Raw genomic sequence first — 19241 nt, 5'->3', positions numbered from 1 at the left:
AACTTTGTTACTATTGTATAATCTGATGAATATGCTTATATAATACTTCAATGTTAATTAACAATTGGAAAAGCGTTGTAAAACAAAAAATTATGAGGCTTTTTTTTTTATTTGGGACTCTAAATATGATATACAAACGATTATTGTTACATTGGAAATCGGTACGATTCTATGTCAAAGTTTTACTTATTATGTGACGATATATTTCTTATGTTTTTTTTTTTTTGTTTTTTTTTTTATATTTATATTTTTATTGAGACAAAAGAAAATAGAGTGATACAACTCCACATGGGTATGCACATTAAAAATCACAAACATAAAAAGATAAACAGTAAGTCTTAGACAATGATATAATAGTTATTAGCTTGTACTTGATGCATGCATAGTTCTTCATTTGCTGGTGCGTATAGGAGTAGAATTGGTCAGGAGTGAATACAGGGTCTCTTTTTAGTGGTATAAGTGGTGTTATAGATATAAGTTGACAAAGTTATATCCCTGTTTCAAGAAGGGATAGGTCACGGGGACCTCTCCCTGTGAACTGGGGTGGATATATAATGATAATGTATTAAGAGATCTGCGTGTCCACTTGAGGTAAGAGAAGTATTTATCAAATAACTGGCTGGGACTTTTGGATTATATTTGTGACAATGGAGGGATATAACTAACAAGATTATGAGGAGAGAGAAAAAAGATTACAGCAGACAAGAGCCGTTTGGGTTAAAGGAAAATGGGTATAGGACCCAGGGAGGGGGGGAGAAGGGGAGGCGGAGCCATAGTAGGTCACTCCATGTGAGATGTAGCTGGTGTATATGGGGGGAGGATAAACCTAGTAGATAATCTGGCTATTTGTTTGGGATATAAGGGTTGGGGAGAGGTTGAACTTACTGACCGATGGCTAATTATTCTCTGATCTCAACTATGTTGGATTTATGAAGAAACATTTGGATAGCAAATGTGGGTGTACATGTTATGAGCTCTTCCCCCGGTTGCTTAATGTAGTGCAGCTCTAGATTATTGGAGCTGAATCCCCTGGTTTAGGCTTAATGCTTAAGACTAGTGTCAACATGGATAAAACTAAGACTTACTAACAGTAGTGTGAACATTATTGGTTTAAATCCTGCGTATCCTAATATAGTGAGGGCATATTTCTGTATGATAACCGAATATTTTCCCTCTTCTAATTATAAAGATATCCTAAGCTAAGACCCAAAGTGTGAGGTTAACTTATATATAAAAAAGAAAGAAAAAATTATTAAGCCAAACTCTGATTACCCCTTAACTAAAAGTATGCTAACGACATTCAACACATGTATAAACCAATTGTAGATTTGACATGAAATTATAAACCGTACAGTCCTTAAACATTGGTCAACTATAATAAACTCAAGCAATCAGACAGAACTGTCGGCATCTATATGCTGGATGAAAAGTTAGAGTCTCTGAGGTGGAGCCCTATATAAGCATGAATTGTCTCTAGGGACCTTAACCTGTAGGTACAGTGGAACATAACAAATTGGTAGTTCGCTAATGTAAGGTTCTATACAGAAAGGGAAATGATTCAGGAGATTCACTTTCTGATGTAGCCCATAAAGAAAACATTGGCGGGCAGGAGCTCTGAGTAGCGTGTCAGGTGCAGTAATGATATGAGCCATCTCTGTAATAATCAGGCTGTATTGTTATCAAGAATGATGGGCTCATACCATACTGAAAATATGGCTTGTAAAACTGTTAGTCTGTGTGGCCAAGTTGGGGCATAGTTACATCTATCAAGCGTCAAGGCACCATGTAGTACACCTTCTCCTGCAGGTGCTAAATTAACTCACATGTTAACCTATCCCACAGGCAACTAGTTGAGAGTGTCTCCTTAACATGGTCGGCTTGAGTGCTGATGGTGCTGTGATCATGAGACCTAATCCCCCTGTGGAATCCGCTGCAGCATGTCTCCGGTCTGAGAGGGACTTCAAGTCACCAGGCGGGGAGAAGTCAAAGCACATAAATGCCTGGCTGTTTCTTCTGCTATCCGTTCTGGATAGTTGCAGCTCTGGGTTTGTTTGAGAAAAGCAGTGTGTCCCATCTACAACCCAGTCTGACGGTGTATACATATGGTGGGGTCTACTCACAGTAAGATCCATGGTATCGACTGGCGGGGGAAGCGAGTGGATGTCCCTGCTCATCTTTAACAGTATCGGCTGATCGGATCCGGGAGAGCTGTATGGGCTGATGCTCAAATGCTGAGGACCGTCTGTCTGGGAGGGCGAGTCCCTGTCTTGCAGCTTGTGACTTAGTGGTGAGTGGCTAGCCACGTCAGGTGAGACACGGCTCGGTGCAAACAGAGCCTCCGCTTCCTCAGCTAAGGTCTTAAGGAGCCTCTTAATATCAAGGTAGGTATCGTAAGTAGCGTGTTCATCACAGGTCTCCATACTGATATCCTGGGTGTTGTCGCTCCCACAAGGGTCGGTAGCTGCTAAGCTAGTATTACCGGATATGTCTTAGTTTAATATGTCACTGCTTCATCATGGTTAGCTGTTAATAATTGCCAGGGAGTACCGCAAATGGCTAATCTTGTCCTGCGTGAGTCCTCTCGATGGTGCTAAAAGATGGCTGCCAGCATGGAACTTGATAGGCCCCGCAGCTAGATCACAACGAGTAATTTCGTCCCGATATGCCCCAAAATCTTCAAACTTCTCTAGTAAGAGCTATGGGTTGTCAGAAAATGGATAACAAGCACTTCCACTGAGCCGAACGGTCAGATATATAGATTTTAGTAGTAAGTGGCTGGAGCTATGCTATAGTGCGACCGCTCAGGCTCAGTGCTGGCTCCGCCCCCCATATTTCTTATGTTTGCATGTCATAATAATATAAGCCTCAATAAAAACTATTTTTTTTTTTTTTTTTTTTTACAAAAACCTACCATTATTCCTCCTAACAGACTCATCCCAGGTGAAAGATAGAATTACTCTGAGGGACACATTAGGCTCTCCGTTCGATAGTTGGTTCTCCTACCTTCAAATACGACAAGCTATATATGACTGCCCACACAAGAACGACTGCCTTCCCCCACTTAACCCCTTTGAAAAACTTTGCCTTAAACATGATATTCACAAAGCACACCTTTACATCACCCACAAGATCCTCAGAGGCTTACCCCCTCATAAAACACCTACTTACATCTCTAAGTGGGAACTGTAGCTCCAGACCCAGTTTCCGAGTGACATCTGGAAACGATGCTTTCGCATGACTCACTCTTCTTCGATCTCTCTGGCCCTAGCTGAGCTAAACTATAAAATCCTTTCACGCTGGTATCTCACTCCTCACAGACTGCATGAAATATTTCCAAGAGCTAATTCTAACTGCTGGAGACGCTGTGGCGAGATTGGTACACTTTCCCATATATGGTGGTCATGCCACAAGTTGTCAACCTTTTGGTCTCAGCTGGAATGTTGCATCAATCTCACGCTAAATACACAACTTACTACCTCAGCTCCTATTATCTTATTGAACAAAGTCCCTAGTTTGAAATGCATATACCGATAAAAACTATTACAACTAATGCTCACATGTGCTAAAAGTCTTATACCTAGACTCTAGAAACAGAAACACCCCCCCACATTTCAACAATGGGAAACCGAACTAAGTCATATTTTGTCTCTGCAAAAAAGACACTACTGTTTTGTAGGCAAAAATGATTTTATATTAGGTATCATTTTTATTTGGGAGCAAAGAGCAGGATAAGGTGTAGAAATAGTGTTTAGTATCGTTGATCCTACTACTACTAGTACGGATGACTATACCGACGCGTAGCCCGGCAGGAAATGTCTCCACAGTAATAAGTATATCAAGTGCAAAGAGGTTTTACTACATTGCCCTTCCTTTCCTTGCCCTCCTTTACTTTCCTTTCTATGTCTATATATTATGGTAATATGGGGTAACATTCACTTTATTTAATTGATCTTGGGATTCATTTCTTTGCTTTTCTTTTCTCTCTTTATACCTATATTGTGCCAACTACTGTGGGCATACAGTGTACTGCAATTTCTGTGAACTTTTATTTGCTTGTGTTTCGCGGAGTCAACTGTATGTCTAACCTTGTTGATATTGTATACGAAAAACTGTTAATAAAAATTATTTACACAAAAAAAATAACATTTACAGGGGTCAAGTGGGTACTGAGTGAACTGTTTTAAAATGGGTCTGGTGCTTCAGGCAGTAACTTCAGCACTAGACCCATTTTACAATGTTCCCTGTACTGTGAGGAAGAAGGAAGGGTGGGCTGCAGCTGCCTTTGCAAAGTCGCTGATTGCCAGTACTACATGTACCATTGGCACCTGTACTATCCTGTATGCCAAAAAACAAAGATTGTGGGGAGCGCCCCTAAGAGGCTATCCGTTTCGGCTAATTAATTAATTCAATTCTATCTAGTTTGCCAAACATCTCTTATTCCAATCATATATGGATCTCATTCAATAAACAATAAACTACTTGGAGTAAAAGGATTAATACAATTTTATTCTCTATTTAAAAATGCACATAAAAATTATTATTATTTGTTCCAAATACATTCAATTACATACAAGACACCGGTGTCCTATCCTAAACTGTTAAATGCAATAAAATATAAGCTCATAAATAAAAGATCAATACATAAGAATTCATCAGTATTATAATCTAATAAACTGATTGAGTATATGTTAAAAAGTGTAAACTTGAAACAGCGTTGCTACAGCAGTTTAAATATAATATTGACTAGATAAGATTGCTATAGTTTGTTGCAACATTCGGCACAAGTTTGTTCAATGAATTAGTTAGCAATTTAGTATCGTCTGTAAGGCTCCAGTTAAACGCTTTGTTGGTATGCAAAGATGGTGTCTCTATAATAGCGTTAATGTTCAGTTTTATGCTTTTTCACCTTTAAGATTACAGGGATAAGGTACCTTATTTCTTCACACAGGCAGCTCAACGATTTCACTGGCATCTGCGCTGCCCCCAGTCAGGTAACGGGTCACAGAATAATGCTGAGGATGCCGCTCGTCAGCGGTTGTTGAAATCTCCGGTTTGCTTTACCTTTGGAGTCCAGTTTCACCAATAGGATGGTGCACGCACTTATTCAAATCTGTCAACTCCTATCGCTCCAGCAGTTACGTCAGACGGACCAAAATTCTCCGGTTTCCCACTCTGACACTGATGTTGTGGTTATGGGAGTCAGATTGTATTTTCTTTCACTGGGTCTTCGCCTGCTATATTCACAGACAGGACTAAAAACAAAACCAGTGTTTAGGCTTCTTCTCTCTCATGGAGCTGTGGATTGGATCAACGCGTGTCGGCTCTTACTGAGCCTTTGTCATTTTTTGTAATTGTTTCTATCCTGTATGCACTGTCACAATGCAGGGTGTTGCTAGGCAGCAAAGTAAATTGTTAATGCTGCCTGGCCTGCTATCGACACTCACCTGGCCTTCAATCATCTTTGCAAAACTATAATTCCCAAAGTTAAGAGGCGTGACAAGGCCAATCCTTGTTCCATATGAGGATGTGCACTGTGCTATGCACTTGCGGACAGGAGTCGGAACATTTGAATGAGGGGGCTGAGCCAGGGCAACACGGTCTGAATACAACATTTATTGGCATTTGCTTGAGGGGAATCAGGGTCCAGCGAGTGATCTGGTGGCAACTGGCACTTTATGAGACCACCCCACCACAGGAGATAATCACCCAGATAATTGACAAAGCAACCCGCCTCAAGAAGGTGGAGGTACAGAAAGCTATGGGGAAGCCGCATGATCACTCCCCACCAGAGGTATGATAATGGGTCAGGGACCAGAAACCCAAGATGGTAGATAAAGCTGCCATCTTGGCGGATCAGTTTTTAAATGCCCGGTGCCCGGTTCAACCCGAACCTCGCCCAGCAGGCTGCTACACTGTAGCTCCGGCTCACCCAGTCCACCCCAGTCCCAGTCCACCCCAGAAGATGGGAATCAGATGTTACGGGTGCGACCAAGTGGGTCATGTCTGATCCAACTGTCCAAGGAATCTGCCCCCTGCTCAATGGACAAGAGTACCCACTGGGAGCTCCAGGGCTGCCGCCCACTGCTTGGAGTCAGAGAGCCCCACTGACCTCGCCGCTTGGACTAAAGAGGAATTTGGGGTCCTGCATCATGTGGACCCAGTACAAGCAGCAACGGGCGACAACCGTGTACATTACCACCAGGTTGTATGGATTAACACCAGGCAAACACAAGGACTATGGGACAGTGGCGCCACCATTACCCTTGTCCAGCCACACATGGTCAGCAATTCAGACCGGATAAGGAAATCCATTACAGTTCATGTGGTGTGGGGGGGTAAGGTGCTCCAGATCCCTACAGCACAAGTTCACCTGGATTGGGGCGACGGCTACCCTGCTGTAGAAGTAGGGGTCATGACTCACCTGCCAGCAGAAGTCTTACTAGGAAACTATTTGGGGCACCTCGCCTCCTCCTTCGTATTGAATGGCTCAAAAAATGCTTGCCCTGTCACCACACACCAGCAAGCCATAATCCAGGCCACCACACTCGACCTGGGGACCCAGGTAAGCCACTACTCCCTGAATTCTACCCCAGTTATTTACCCTGTCCCCTGGGCTTCCCCCCACTGACTTCACCCAGGAGAGGTTGAGTGACCTGACCTTAGCCCCATACCATTCCTGGGCAGGGACTGACCCAGGGGGGCTAGGAGGGGACCGTTTTGAGTGGGACAGAGAGCTCCAATACAGGGTTACAGAGGGGGAGGGAGCAGGCAGATGCCCAAGCGCCAGTTGGTGGTACAACAAAAGTATCGGTAGAACCTGCTGTGCATAGGGCACGACATTCCCCTGGCAGAACATCTAGGAATCACTAGAACCCGCCACCGACTGACTCAGACCTTCTTCTGGCCAGGGATTACAGGGGACGTTAGGCAGTACTGATGGACCTGTGACATTTGCCAGAGAGTAGGCATGACAGGGGACCACTCCAAAGCCTCCCTGCACCCCCTCCCTATCATCGACGAACCGTTCAGCAGAGTAGCAGCTGACATTGTTGGCCCCTTGCCCGGTCCCTCTGGGAAAAAGTACATCCTGACAGTAGTAGACTACACCACCCAATATCCGGAGGCAATCCCCTGGTCAATATCCAGGCTGAGATGGTAGCCAATGCCCGGCTCAGGATATTTGCCAGAGTGAGTTTCCCCCCAGGAAATTATCTCAGACCAAGAAACCCAGTTAACTACTGAGCTCACCCAGCAGCTATGGAGCCTTTGCGGGATAAAACCCCTGCCGAGCTCTCCATACCACCCCCAGACTAATGTGTTATATGAGAGGTTTAACGGTACCTTGAAGCAGCTGCTTAGGATGTTCTTGGCCTTTAACAAAGATTGGGAAAGATACCTGCTTTACCTCCTGTTCGCTTACAGAGAGGTGCCCCAGGAATCCACTGGGTTCTCCCCCTTTAAGTTAGTATATGGCAGGAGGGTGAGGGGGCCCCTAGACCTACTTAGATCCCACTGGGAAGGGTTGGTTGGGGAGGAAGGACCTTCCATTGTAGGGTACATCCTAGAGTTTAGGGACCGACAGAAGGACCTCGCTGCTCGCATGCGAGAGAACCTTCAGATCGCCCAAGGTAGGCAGAAGTGGTGGTACGACAGGAATGCTCATAACCGCACCTTAGACATAGGGCAGAAGGTCCTGGCCCTGAAACCTACCAAGACCGACAAGCTGCAGGCCCTACTGAGTGTTAGAGCAGCTGTGTGACACTACCTGGTAGCCAAATGTTCAGATGACCATGTCCGCCGGACCTTTCATGTAAACATGTTGAAGGCGTACCAGAAAAGGCCCAAAGAGGTAGTCGCCATATGCACTCCTGCCATGGAGGACTCAGAGAGTCTCCCCATGCCGGAGCTACCCGGGCGGAATAGGGTGCCCACAGGCATAGGGGACATAAAGTTAGATGAGTTGCTAGGGACTATGCAGCGGAAGCAAGTCAGACAGTTATTAGGGAGCCTACAAGACATGTTCTCCACTGACCCTGTATACACCATGGTAGTGGTGTCCAAGTGGAGACCTCAGGACAGGCGCTCCTGCGGCAGCCGGAGTACCAGGTCCCCGAATCGGTTAAAGAAAGCATGCGCAGTGAGCTCAGAGAGATGCTGGATACAGGCATTATTGAGCCATCCAACATTTCCTGGGCATCCCCGGTGGTGCTGTTACCCAAGCAGTATGGCACCACCCGATTTTGCATAGACTACCATAGGCTTAATGACAGAACCACGACTGATGCCTATCCTATGCCCTGGGTTGAAGACCTCTGGGACCGAATTGCCCACAGTAACTTTCTGACGACCTTAGACCTCTACAAGGGGTACTGGCAGATTCCCCTGATCCGGAATCTATTCCAAAGTCATCATTCATAACCCATTTGGCTTGTACCAGTTTAAGGTCATGCCATTTGGAATGAAGAATGCGGCCCTCCAGAGGATGGTAGATTGCCTCCTCAATGGCCTCCAGGATTATGCCTGTGCATACCTGGATGACATTGTGATCTACAGTGATACCTGGGAGGACCACTTGGTCCACCTAGGCACTGTTTTGGACTGCATCAAGGCTGCGGGTCTGACGCTGAAGCCAGATAAAAGTATGGTAAGGTGCATGGAGGTCCAGTACCTTGGACACTGAGTAGGTTGTTGGAAGGAGTGGCCAGAGCCAGCCAAAATTTAAGCAGTCGTGAACTGGCCAACCCCCAAAACCAAAACTCAGGTCTTAGCCTTCCTCGGACAGCAGGATACTACCGCAAGTTTGTCCCTAACTATAGTGCCCTGGCCAAACCTTTGACCAACCTGATGTGAAAACAGTAACCCCGACAAGTCCTGTGGTCCCCCGAGTGTGAGGCCACCTTCCAAAACCTAAAGACAGCACTAATTTCTGCCCATATCCTAGCCACTCCTAATCCATCCAAACTTTTTTGTGTACATACAGATGCCTCTATGTTCGGGTTGGGAGCAGTGCTAAGCCAGGTGGATGAGGAGGGCCATGAACACCCCGTAGTATATATTAGCAGGAAGCTACTACCCAGGGAAGGGCCTTCACCATGCTAACTGACCACAACCCCCTGGTCTGGCTCAACAGGGTTTCTAAGGGCAATGGACATCTGCTGCAGTGCAGCCTAGCCTTGCAGCCCTTCAATTTTACTATTCAGTACCCGCCAGGACAGAACAATGGGAATGCAGATAGACTCTCCCGGCAAACTGAATTGGAGTAGCCCACTGGCCAGCCCAAGGCCAACCCATGTGGATCTAGCCAGGTCTGCCAGACTTTATGGGGGGGAGAGCACTGTCACAGATACCAGGCTGCCAAAGCTACCTCCACCCCCTCATACTGTGCTTTGCCCTGTTTTCTGGCCCATTATAGATTACTGTGTGCCCCAAACTCCCTGCCTCTTGTGTTCTCACTGCTTATACTTCATCATGAAAAGAGCTGATCTCTTGCCACTTGGCTCTTTCCCGGCTGGCCAGATTTATGGAACAACTAGCTGGCCGAGGGTCTCTATGTGACTATGGCTCCTATGGCGGCGTCAGCCTATCTGGAGGGGCGGGAATGGCGGGATCAGATAAGGCCGTTCATCAAGATGAGAATGTGTATATAAGCTGTGTGGTTTTCCCAATAAAGTCTGTTTGTGTTTCACCTTAATACTGGTCTTGTCTGGTTATTAGGGTGGGCTCTTGCTAAAATCCCTTTATCCGCTCTATAGCTACAAATTCCAGATACAGGAAGGACTCCTTTGGCGGAGCTACCCAGTCGGGGTAGCCGGAGTCCGTCACACAGCCAATACAGTTTACAGGTTTGTTTTTTTAATATTTTAAAGTTGCACTTCTGTTTGTTTATGAAACTTGGTTTTATTTATTTTAAGTTTAATAAAGACTTTATATATCTATGTCTGTATTGCATGTTTAAACCTTAATACCATAAATAATAACAGGTTATTAGATATTTACTCCTTGAGTATTTTGTGAGTTTGGAAATTATACAGAAATGCTTAAATAATGCATTACACTTTAACTAAACCCCTTAGATTTTAGTTGACTAAAATCTACTAGAGATTAAGCCGACTAAAACTAGACAAAAACTAAAACAATTCAAATTACTAAAATATGACTAAAACTAAAATGGCATTTTAGTCAAAAGACTATGACTAAGACTAAATCAAAATTTGCAGTCAAAATTAACACTAAAAGAGACAGTATACTGTAAAATAGTTTTTCCCTTAATGTATTTGCAATTACTTGTGATATAAGCTGCAGAGTATAAAATGCATGAGAAATTGAATTTTCAGGTTTATTTGTGTATATGAAATAGCTGGTTTTGTGCTTTGAAACCACAGCCTATTACAATGAGTTAAGCTTGCATGTAAAATTAGATCTCATTATGGTATCACTTTGTGTACACACACATGCTCCTTATTTTATATTTGTCTCTAAACCAACGCTCAATACTTAGGCCCTGATGATTGAAGTGCCACGATGCGGAAATATATTCCAAAGGGATCTGCCACGATGTCAAGCAGTCCGGTAAAATATTCTAAGCTTCTGACATCATTGTTTACGATTAGTGATGTCGCGAACATAAAACCAAACCGCCATAGACTTCAATAGGCAGGCAAATTTTAAAACCCACAGGGACTTTCTGGCAACAATAGTGATGGAAAAGTTGTTTCAAGGGGACTAACACCTGGACTGTGGCATGCTGGAGGGGGATCCAAGGCAAAACTCCCATGGAAAATGACATAGTTGATGCAGAGTCTGGTTTTAATCCATAAAGGGCATAAATCGCCTAACATTCCTAAATTGTTTGGAATAACGTGCTTTAAAACATCAGGTATGATGTTGTATCAATCAGGTAGTGTAAGGGTTACGCCCGCTTCACAGTGACAGACCAAACTCGCCGTTTAACGCACCACAAACAACCGCAAACAGTCCATTTGCACCACCGCAAACTCCCAATTTGCACAAGGTTGGATACCAAGCTAGCCATGTCCCGTTCCTTGTCCTCACTGATGTCATTGAAGGTCTCTTCCTCCACCCAGCCACGTACAACACGAAGGGTCCCCGAAAGGTGACAACAAGCCCCCTGGGACGCCTGCTGTGTTTGGTCTTCCATCTCCTAAAAGCCACCTTCCTCCTCTGACTCCTCTTCTTCAGACTCCTCTCTCTGCGTTGCCTCTCTCTGCATTATTATAAGGTGTGTTAAGTAGTACTATTTCTATCAGTTTAATCCCTGTTATGTGCCTTTTTTTGGTTTGGTTTTTGAAGCCACAGTGCAGCACTAGAGGCCAGAAAAATTAGGCATGTACACATGCCTGAAAAATTAGGTATTGTTGCAGATGCTGCTGTAGCAGCGGCCAGAAAAATTGATGTTTGTTTCCCAGGCAGAAAGTGCCCTAAAACATTGCGGCTTGAACCCTAGTTGGTGGCGGATAAGTCACGAAAATCATCCGGCAATCAGAGATAAAATACAGCAGCGTGTGGACCATTTTTAGCCCAAGGCAGCTCATCTCATCAGGCCTTTTTTTAGTCAAATGTATCGCCCACTGTCAGTCCCTTCGGGATCCATCCCTCATTCATCTTAATAAAGGTGAGGTAATCTAGACTTTTTTGACCTAGGCGACTTCTCTTCTCAGTGACAATACCTCTTGCTGCACTGAAGTTCCTTTCTGACAGGACACTTGAAGCGGGGCAGGCCAGAAGTTCTATCGCAAATTGGGATAGCTCAGGCCACAGGTCAAGCCTGCACACCCAGTAGTCAAGGGGTTCATCGCTCCTCAGAGTGTCGATATCTGCAGTTAAGGCGAGGTAGCCTGCTACCTGTCGGTTGAGTCGTTCTCTGAGGGTGGACCCCGAAGGGCTGTGGCGATGCGTAGGACTTAAAAAGCTCCGCATGTCCTCCATCAACAACACGTCTGTAAAGCGCCCTGTCCTTGCCAGCGTGGTTGTGGGAGGAGGATTACTTTCACCTCTTCCCCTGTTAGATTCCCGTTGTGCTGTGACATCACCCTTATACGCTGTGTAAAGCATACTTTTTCATTTATTTTGGAACTGCTGCATCCTTTCGGACTTGCGGTAATTTGGTAACATTTCAGGCACTTTCTGCTTATACCGGGGGTCTAGTAGCGTGGACACCCAGTACAGGTCGTTTTCCTTCAGCCTTTTTATACAAGGGTCCCTCAACAGGCACGCCAGCATGAAAGACCCCATTTGCACAAGGTTGGATGCCGAGCTACTCATGTCCCGTTCCTCATCCTCAGTGATCTCACTGAAGGTATGTTCTTCCCCCAGCCACGTACAACACCACGGGTACCAGATAGGTGACAACGAGCACCCTGGGATGCCTGTTGTGCTTGGTATTCCTCCTCCTCCTCAAAGCCACATTCCTCCTCTGACTCCTCTTCCTCACAATCCTCTTGCAGCATTGCCGCAGGTCCAGTTAGCGATGCTGATAAGGCTGTTTCTGGTGGTGATGGTGACCACAACTTTTCCTCTTCACGCTCATCTATGGCCTGATCCAGCACTCTTCGCAGGGCACGCTCCAGGAAGAAAACAAATGGTATGATGTCGCTGATGGTGCCTTCGGTGCGACTGACTAGGTTTGTCACCTCCTCAAAAGGATGCATGAGCCTACAGGCATTGCGCATGAGCATCCAGTAATGTGGCAAAAAAATTCCCAGCTCCGCAGAGGCTGTCCTAGCACCCTGGTCATACAAATAGTCGTTAACGGCTTTTTCTTGTTGGAGCAGGCGGTTGAACATTAGGAGTGTTGAATTCCAATGTGTCGGGCTGTTGTTTCGCCGCTGGATATCTGAAAAGTGCGCCATGGCCGTGTAGGAATGCCTGAAATGGCCACACACCTTCCTGGCCTGCTTCAGGACGTCATGTAAGCCTGGGTACTTATGCACAAAGCGTTGTACGATCAGATTACACACATGTGCCATGCACGGCACATGTGTCAACTTGCCCAAATTCAATGCCGCCAACAAATTTCTTCCATTGTCACAAACCACTTTGCAGATCTCCAGGTGGTGCGGAGTCAGCCACTGATCCACCTGTGCGTTCAGGGCGTACAGGAGTGCTGGTCCGGTGTGACTCTCTGCTTTCAGGCAAGTCAACCCCAAGACGACGTGACACTGCAATATCCGGGATGTGGAATAGTATCTGGGGAGCTGGGCGACGCAGAAGCAGAAGAGTACTCAGCCGAGGAGGTTATGGAAGAGGATGGAGTAGGAGGAGTAGATGAGGTGGCAGCAGGCCTGCCTGCAAGTCGTTGTGGTGTCACCAACTCCTCTGCAGAGCCACGCATTCCATGCTTGGCAGCCGTCAGCAGGTTTACCCAATGCGCAGTGTAGGTGATATACCTGCCCTGACCATGCTTTGCAGACCAGGTATTAGTGGTCAGATGGACCCTTGCCCCAACACTGTGTGCCAGACATGCCATTACTTCCTTTTGCACAATCGAGTACAGGTTGGGGATTGCCTTTTCTGCAAATAAATTTCGGCCGGGTAACTTCCACTGCGGTGTCCCAATAGCTACAAATTTTTGGAATGCCTCAGACTCCACCAGCTTGTATGGTAAAAGCTGGCAGGCTAAGAGTTCAGACAAGCCAGCTGTCAGATGCCGGGCAAGGGGGTGACTTTGTGACATTGGCTTCTTACGCTCAAAAATGTCCTTGACAGACACCTGACTGTGGGCAGATGAGCAGGAACTGCTCAAGGCGAGAGACGGAGTGGAGGATGGTTGAGAGGGGGCAAGGAGGACAGCAGTGGTTGACGTGGCTGAAGATGCTGGACCAGGAGGAGGATGGCGGCTTTGAGTTTGTGTGCTGCTTGTACTCCCATCCCATAGGCGTTTGTGATGTGCGATCATGTGCCTTCGCAAAGCAGTTGTACCTAGGTGGGTGTTGGACTTCCAACGAATCAGTTTCTTTTGGCACAGGTTGCAAATGGCATCGCTGTTGTCAGAGGCAGACACACACAAAAAATGCCACACTGCTGAGCTCTGCAATGACGGCATTCTGATGGTGGCAACAGCATGCGTTGAGTGGCGTGCTGTCTGTCTTACCCCGGGTGCCGATGCATGCTGTCTGACTGTGCCACTAGCTCCTTGTGACGACCTTCCCCTGCTTCCAACTTGTCTCCTCCTCCTCTCTGTCTCCCCATCTGAACTTTCCCCCTGTTCTTCTCTTCTAGCGGGCACCCAACTGACATCCACGGACGCATTGTCATCATCAACCGCTTCACTTGTATCTGACAACTCAGCAAAGGAAGCAGCAGCGGGTACAACATCATCATCATCACACCGTACTTCCATGTGTGTAATGCTGCCTGACTGAGACATATCCCTGTTATCTACATCCTCTGTCAATAATGGTTGCGCATCACTATCACTCATTTCTTCCAACTGATGTGTAAATAACTCCTCTGACAGATCAAGTGAAGCGGCTGTGGTGCTAGTGTTGGTGGTGGCGGCAGGCGGGCGAGTGGTAACTTGAGAGGTGCCCGAAGCTAAGCTGGAGGAGGATGGTGCGTCAAGGTTCCGAGCGGAAGCTGTAGAAGATTGGGTTCCTGTGTTAGCCAGTCAACTATGTCCTCAGAACTGTTCGAGTTCAGGGTACGTGGCTTCTGAACACTGGGCATTATTCAAGGGCCAAAGGGAATCACAGCACCACGACCACAACGGCCCCTGCGGGGTGGCCTGCCTCTGCCTTTCATTTTTTTTTTCGATTAGTGGTATTATGCGTGCAAGCTACTGTGACAACAGATATGAGTGGCACTGTGCACTGGCAGAAGTTGGCAGAGCAGACGCTGTAGGCCTGACACACACGCTTGCAGACAACTAACTGCTATTCAATCTATTACAGTAAAAATTTTTTTTTTTTTTAAATGTACACTACTATTTCACAGTCAAAAAAGTGTTGTTTTTTTTTAAATGTACACTACTGTTACACCAGATATGAGTTGCACTGGGGTGACACTGTGCCCTGGCAGGCACTGAAACGCACACATGTGAAGGAAACTGACTGCTATTATTTCACAGTCAAAAAAGTTTTTTTTTTTTTTTAAATGTACACTACTGTTACATCAGATATGAGTTGCACTGGGGTGACACTGTGCCCTGGCAGGCCCTGAAACGCACACGTGTGAAGGAAACTGACTTCTATTATTTCACAGTCAAAAAAGTTTTTTTTTTTTTTTTAAATGTACACTACTGTTAAACCAGATATGAGTTGCACTGGGGTGACACTGTGCCCTGGCAGGCACTGAAACGCACACGTGTGAAGGAAACTGACTGCTATTATTTCACAGTCAAAAAAGTGTTGTTTTTTTTTTTAAATGTACACTACTGTTACACCAGATATGAGTTGCACTGGGGTGACACTGTGCCCTGGCAGACACTGAAATGCACACGTGTGAAGGAAACTGACTGCTATTATTTCACAGTCAAAAAAGTTTTTTTTTTTTTTAAATGTACACTACTGTTACACCAGATATGAGTTGCACTATTATTTCACAGTCAAAAAAGAGTTGTTTTTTTTAAATGTACACTACTGTTACACCAGATATGAGTTGCACTGGGGTGACACTGTGCCCTGGCAGGCCCTGAAATGCACACGAGTGAAGGAAACTGACTGCTATTATTTCACAGTCAAATTTCTATTTTTTTTTTTTTTTTTAATGTACACTACTGTTACACCAGATATGAGTTGCACTGGGGTGACACTGTGCCCTGGCAGGCCCTGAAATGCACACGAGTGAAGGAAACTGACTGCTATTATTTCACAGTCAAATTTCTATTTTTTTTTTTTTTAAATGTACACTACTGTTACACCAGATATGAGTTGCACTGGTGTGACACTGTGCCCTGGCAGGCCCTGAAACGCACACGTGTGAAGGAAACTGACTGCTATTATTTCACAGTCAAAAAAGTGTTTTTTTTAAATGTATACTACTGTTACACCAGATATGAGTTGCACTGGTGTGACACTGTGCCCTGGCCGGGCCTTAAACGCACATAGGGTTGCCACCTGTCCCTTAAAATACAGAACACTTATAAGTTACACATGCTGCAGGGAGGAATATGAATAGTGCTGTCCAGAAACACAATACATGTTCCTCCCTGCACACCCTGCAGCATGTGTAACTCATAAGTGTCCAGGAAAACATGGCTGAGGTGGCAACCCTAAACGCACACGTTTGAAGGAAACTGACTGCTATTATTTCACAGTCAAATTTCTAGTTTTTTTTAACCCCTTAATGACCGAGGACGTACGTCATACGTCCTCAGAAAAAATACAGTTAACGTCTGAGGACGTATGGCGTACGTCCTCGGTTTGGAAAGCAGCTGGAAGCGATCCTGATCGCTTCCAGCTGCTTTCCAGTTATTGCAGGATGCCTCAATATCGAGGCATCCTGCAATAACAAATTTTACCCCTCTGGTGCAGAGAGACACTCTGTGGCCCTCTCTGCACCCGGCATCGATGGCCGCATTCGTTGGTGGGTGGGAGCTGAAGTGGGAGGCGGGTGGGCGGCCATCAATGCGGTCCTTGTCAGAGAGGGGGGTGGGATTGGGGGCGGGACCGCCAGGGGTGCGCGTGCGTGCATGGGAGGAGGCGGGCAGGCGTGTGCACGGGGAGGGAGCGGGTGGGAACCGCTACACTACAGAATTTTTTTTTTTATAAGTGGGAGAAAGGGGTGCAAAATATTTAGTACTTGGAAATCTAAGTGATCTGGGAGCGGGTGGGGGATTGGTCTTGGGAGGGGGGGGAAGCTACAATACAGAAAAATGAAATAAAAATAAACCATTTTATTTGCAAACTGGGTACTGGCAGACAGCTGCCAGTACCCAATATGGCCCCCAATAAGGCAGAGGGGGAGGGTTAGGAAGCTCTTTTGGGGGGGATCAGGGAGGTTGGGGGCTAAGGGTGGGATCCTACACAACAGCATATGTAAATATGCTTAAAAAAAATATATATATATAAAAAAAAGATACCTTTTATTTTAGTACTGGCAGACTTTCTGCCAGTACTTAAGATGGCGGGGACAATTGTGGGGTGGGGGAGGGAAGAGAGCTCTTTGGGAGGGATCAGGGGGTCTGATGTGTCCGGTGGGAAGCTGATCTCTACACTAAAGCTAAAATTAACCATCCAAGCTCCATACAAGCTACCTAATTAACCCCTTCACTACTGGGCATAATTCATGTGTTGTGCGCAGTTGCATTTAGTGGCCTTCTAACTACCAAAAAGCAACGCCAAAGCCATATATGTCTGCTATTTGTGAACAAAGGGGATCCCAGAGAAGCATTTACAACCATTTGTGCCATAATTGCACAAGCTGTTTGTAAATAATTTCAGTGAGAAACCTAAAGTTTGTGAAAAAGTTGACTATTTTTTTTAATTTTATTGCATTTGGCGGTGTCTACTACACTACACTAAGGCTAAAATTAACACTACAAGCTCCCTACAAGCTCCCTAATTTACCCCTGCACTGCTGAGCATAATACACGTGTGGTACGCAGCGGCATTTAGCGGCCTTATAATTACCCAAAAGCAATGCCAAAGCCATATATGTCTGCTATTTCTGAAAAAAGGGGATCCCAGAGAAGCATTTACAACCATTTGTGCCATAATTGCACAAAATGTTTGTAAATGATTTCAGTGAGAAACCTAAAATGTGGAAAAATGTAACTTTTTTTTTTTTATTTGATCGCATTTGGCGGTGAAATGGTGGCATGAAATATACCAAGATGGGCCTAGATCAATACTTTGGGTTGAAAAAAGCAATAGATAGAGGCTCCAATGGTGCAGATCAATGGTGATTCAAAAGCACTTATAACAAGTGATATACACAAGGTACTCACATGTGTAGAAGGCAATCAGTTATGCCTTTAGAGACAGGCTGGATTTTTACAGCAATCCAGCTGGCTGATCCAGGAGACAAAAGCAGGATACCGGTGTAAGGGATTCTTACCCTAAATGTAGCGTAGCAATAGACCATACACAGCACTCAGAGTAAGTAAAATTAAAAACATATTTATTAAAAAGTATATAAAAGTTTACCACTCATCTCAGTGCCAAAATAAGTTATGGCTAATGGAGAAACAGTGCGACGCGTTTCTCAGACTGTTTCCTCAGGCATGTTTCTCATCAGTTCTTCACATCCTTATATAGGGCTACGCTACTACAAACACCAATAACCCACCCCTATCAATGATCACAAGTAGGACCAATCAGAACCCGTCATTTGGACAACACCCACCCTGCTGCACTCATATTCAAATGTAACCATATTAAAAACAGCGTTATAAACAGAATATATAAAACTCATCGATATTTCTTTCATTATATATATATTATCAATATTGTAATACATATCTCGTGGTTCCTATAGTTAAATGTCTATAATTATCTCTGGCCGTAAATGCTGCGACCTGATTGGGTACTGACTACATCCATCAAGAATTCTAAAGAAGATCGTCTATACGGCTCTCTGATAGGTCCAGAATGCCGTCAATCAACTGTTATCCGCGGCAAAATAGTCACGGCTCTCTATCCAATAATCTTTGAGCCCATTGTGAACTATCTGCCAATGGATGTCCAGTTATCAGACCACACCTCTAACAATACTTTTGTTAAGGTATTGATGGGTGTCGAGACCCTCCTGATGTAAACAAAAGACCTGATTGGTCCTAGTACCGGATGACGATGATCACATCACCATAACAAACCTAAAAATAAACATAGACAAACAAAACACTTGTCAGTACGCACCATGCTCCTCATCAATAATCGGGCTACTGTCAAACAGAAATACACATATATTCTGCGCACTGTACTTCTCATCTATACTTGCAATATTGCATTAGCGCTGTAAGATCATTATATTAAATTTTGGGTTGTCTAATACACTACACTAAAGCTAAAATTACCCCAAAAAGCTCCCTACATGCTCCCTTATTAACCCCTTCACTGCTGGACATAATACATGTGTGGTGCGCAGTGGCATTTAGCGGCCTTCTAATTATCAAAAAGCAACGTCAACGCCATATATGTCTGCTATTTCTGAACAAAGGGGATCACGGAGAAAAATGTACAACCATTTATGCCATAATTGCACAAGCTATTTGTAATTAATTTCAGTGAGAAACCTAAAGTTTGTGAAAATATTTGTGAAAAAGTGAAACAAATTTTTTATTT

Source organism: Bombina bombina, chromosome 2 (genome assembly GCF_027579735.1).
Source record: "Bombina bombina isolate aBomBom1 chromosome 2, aBomBom1.pri, whole genome shotgun sequence".
NCBI classification, from domain to species: domain Eukaryota; kingdom Metazoa; phylum Chordata; class Amphibia; order Anura; family Bombinatoridae; genus Bombina; species Bombina bombina.
Note: the sequence above shows the minus strand (reverse complement) of the source record.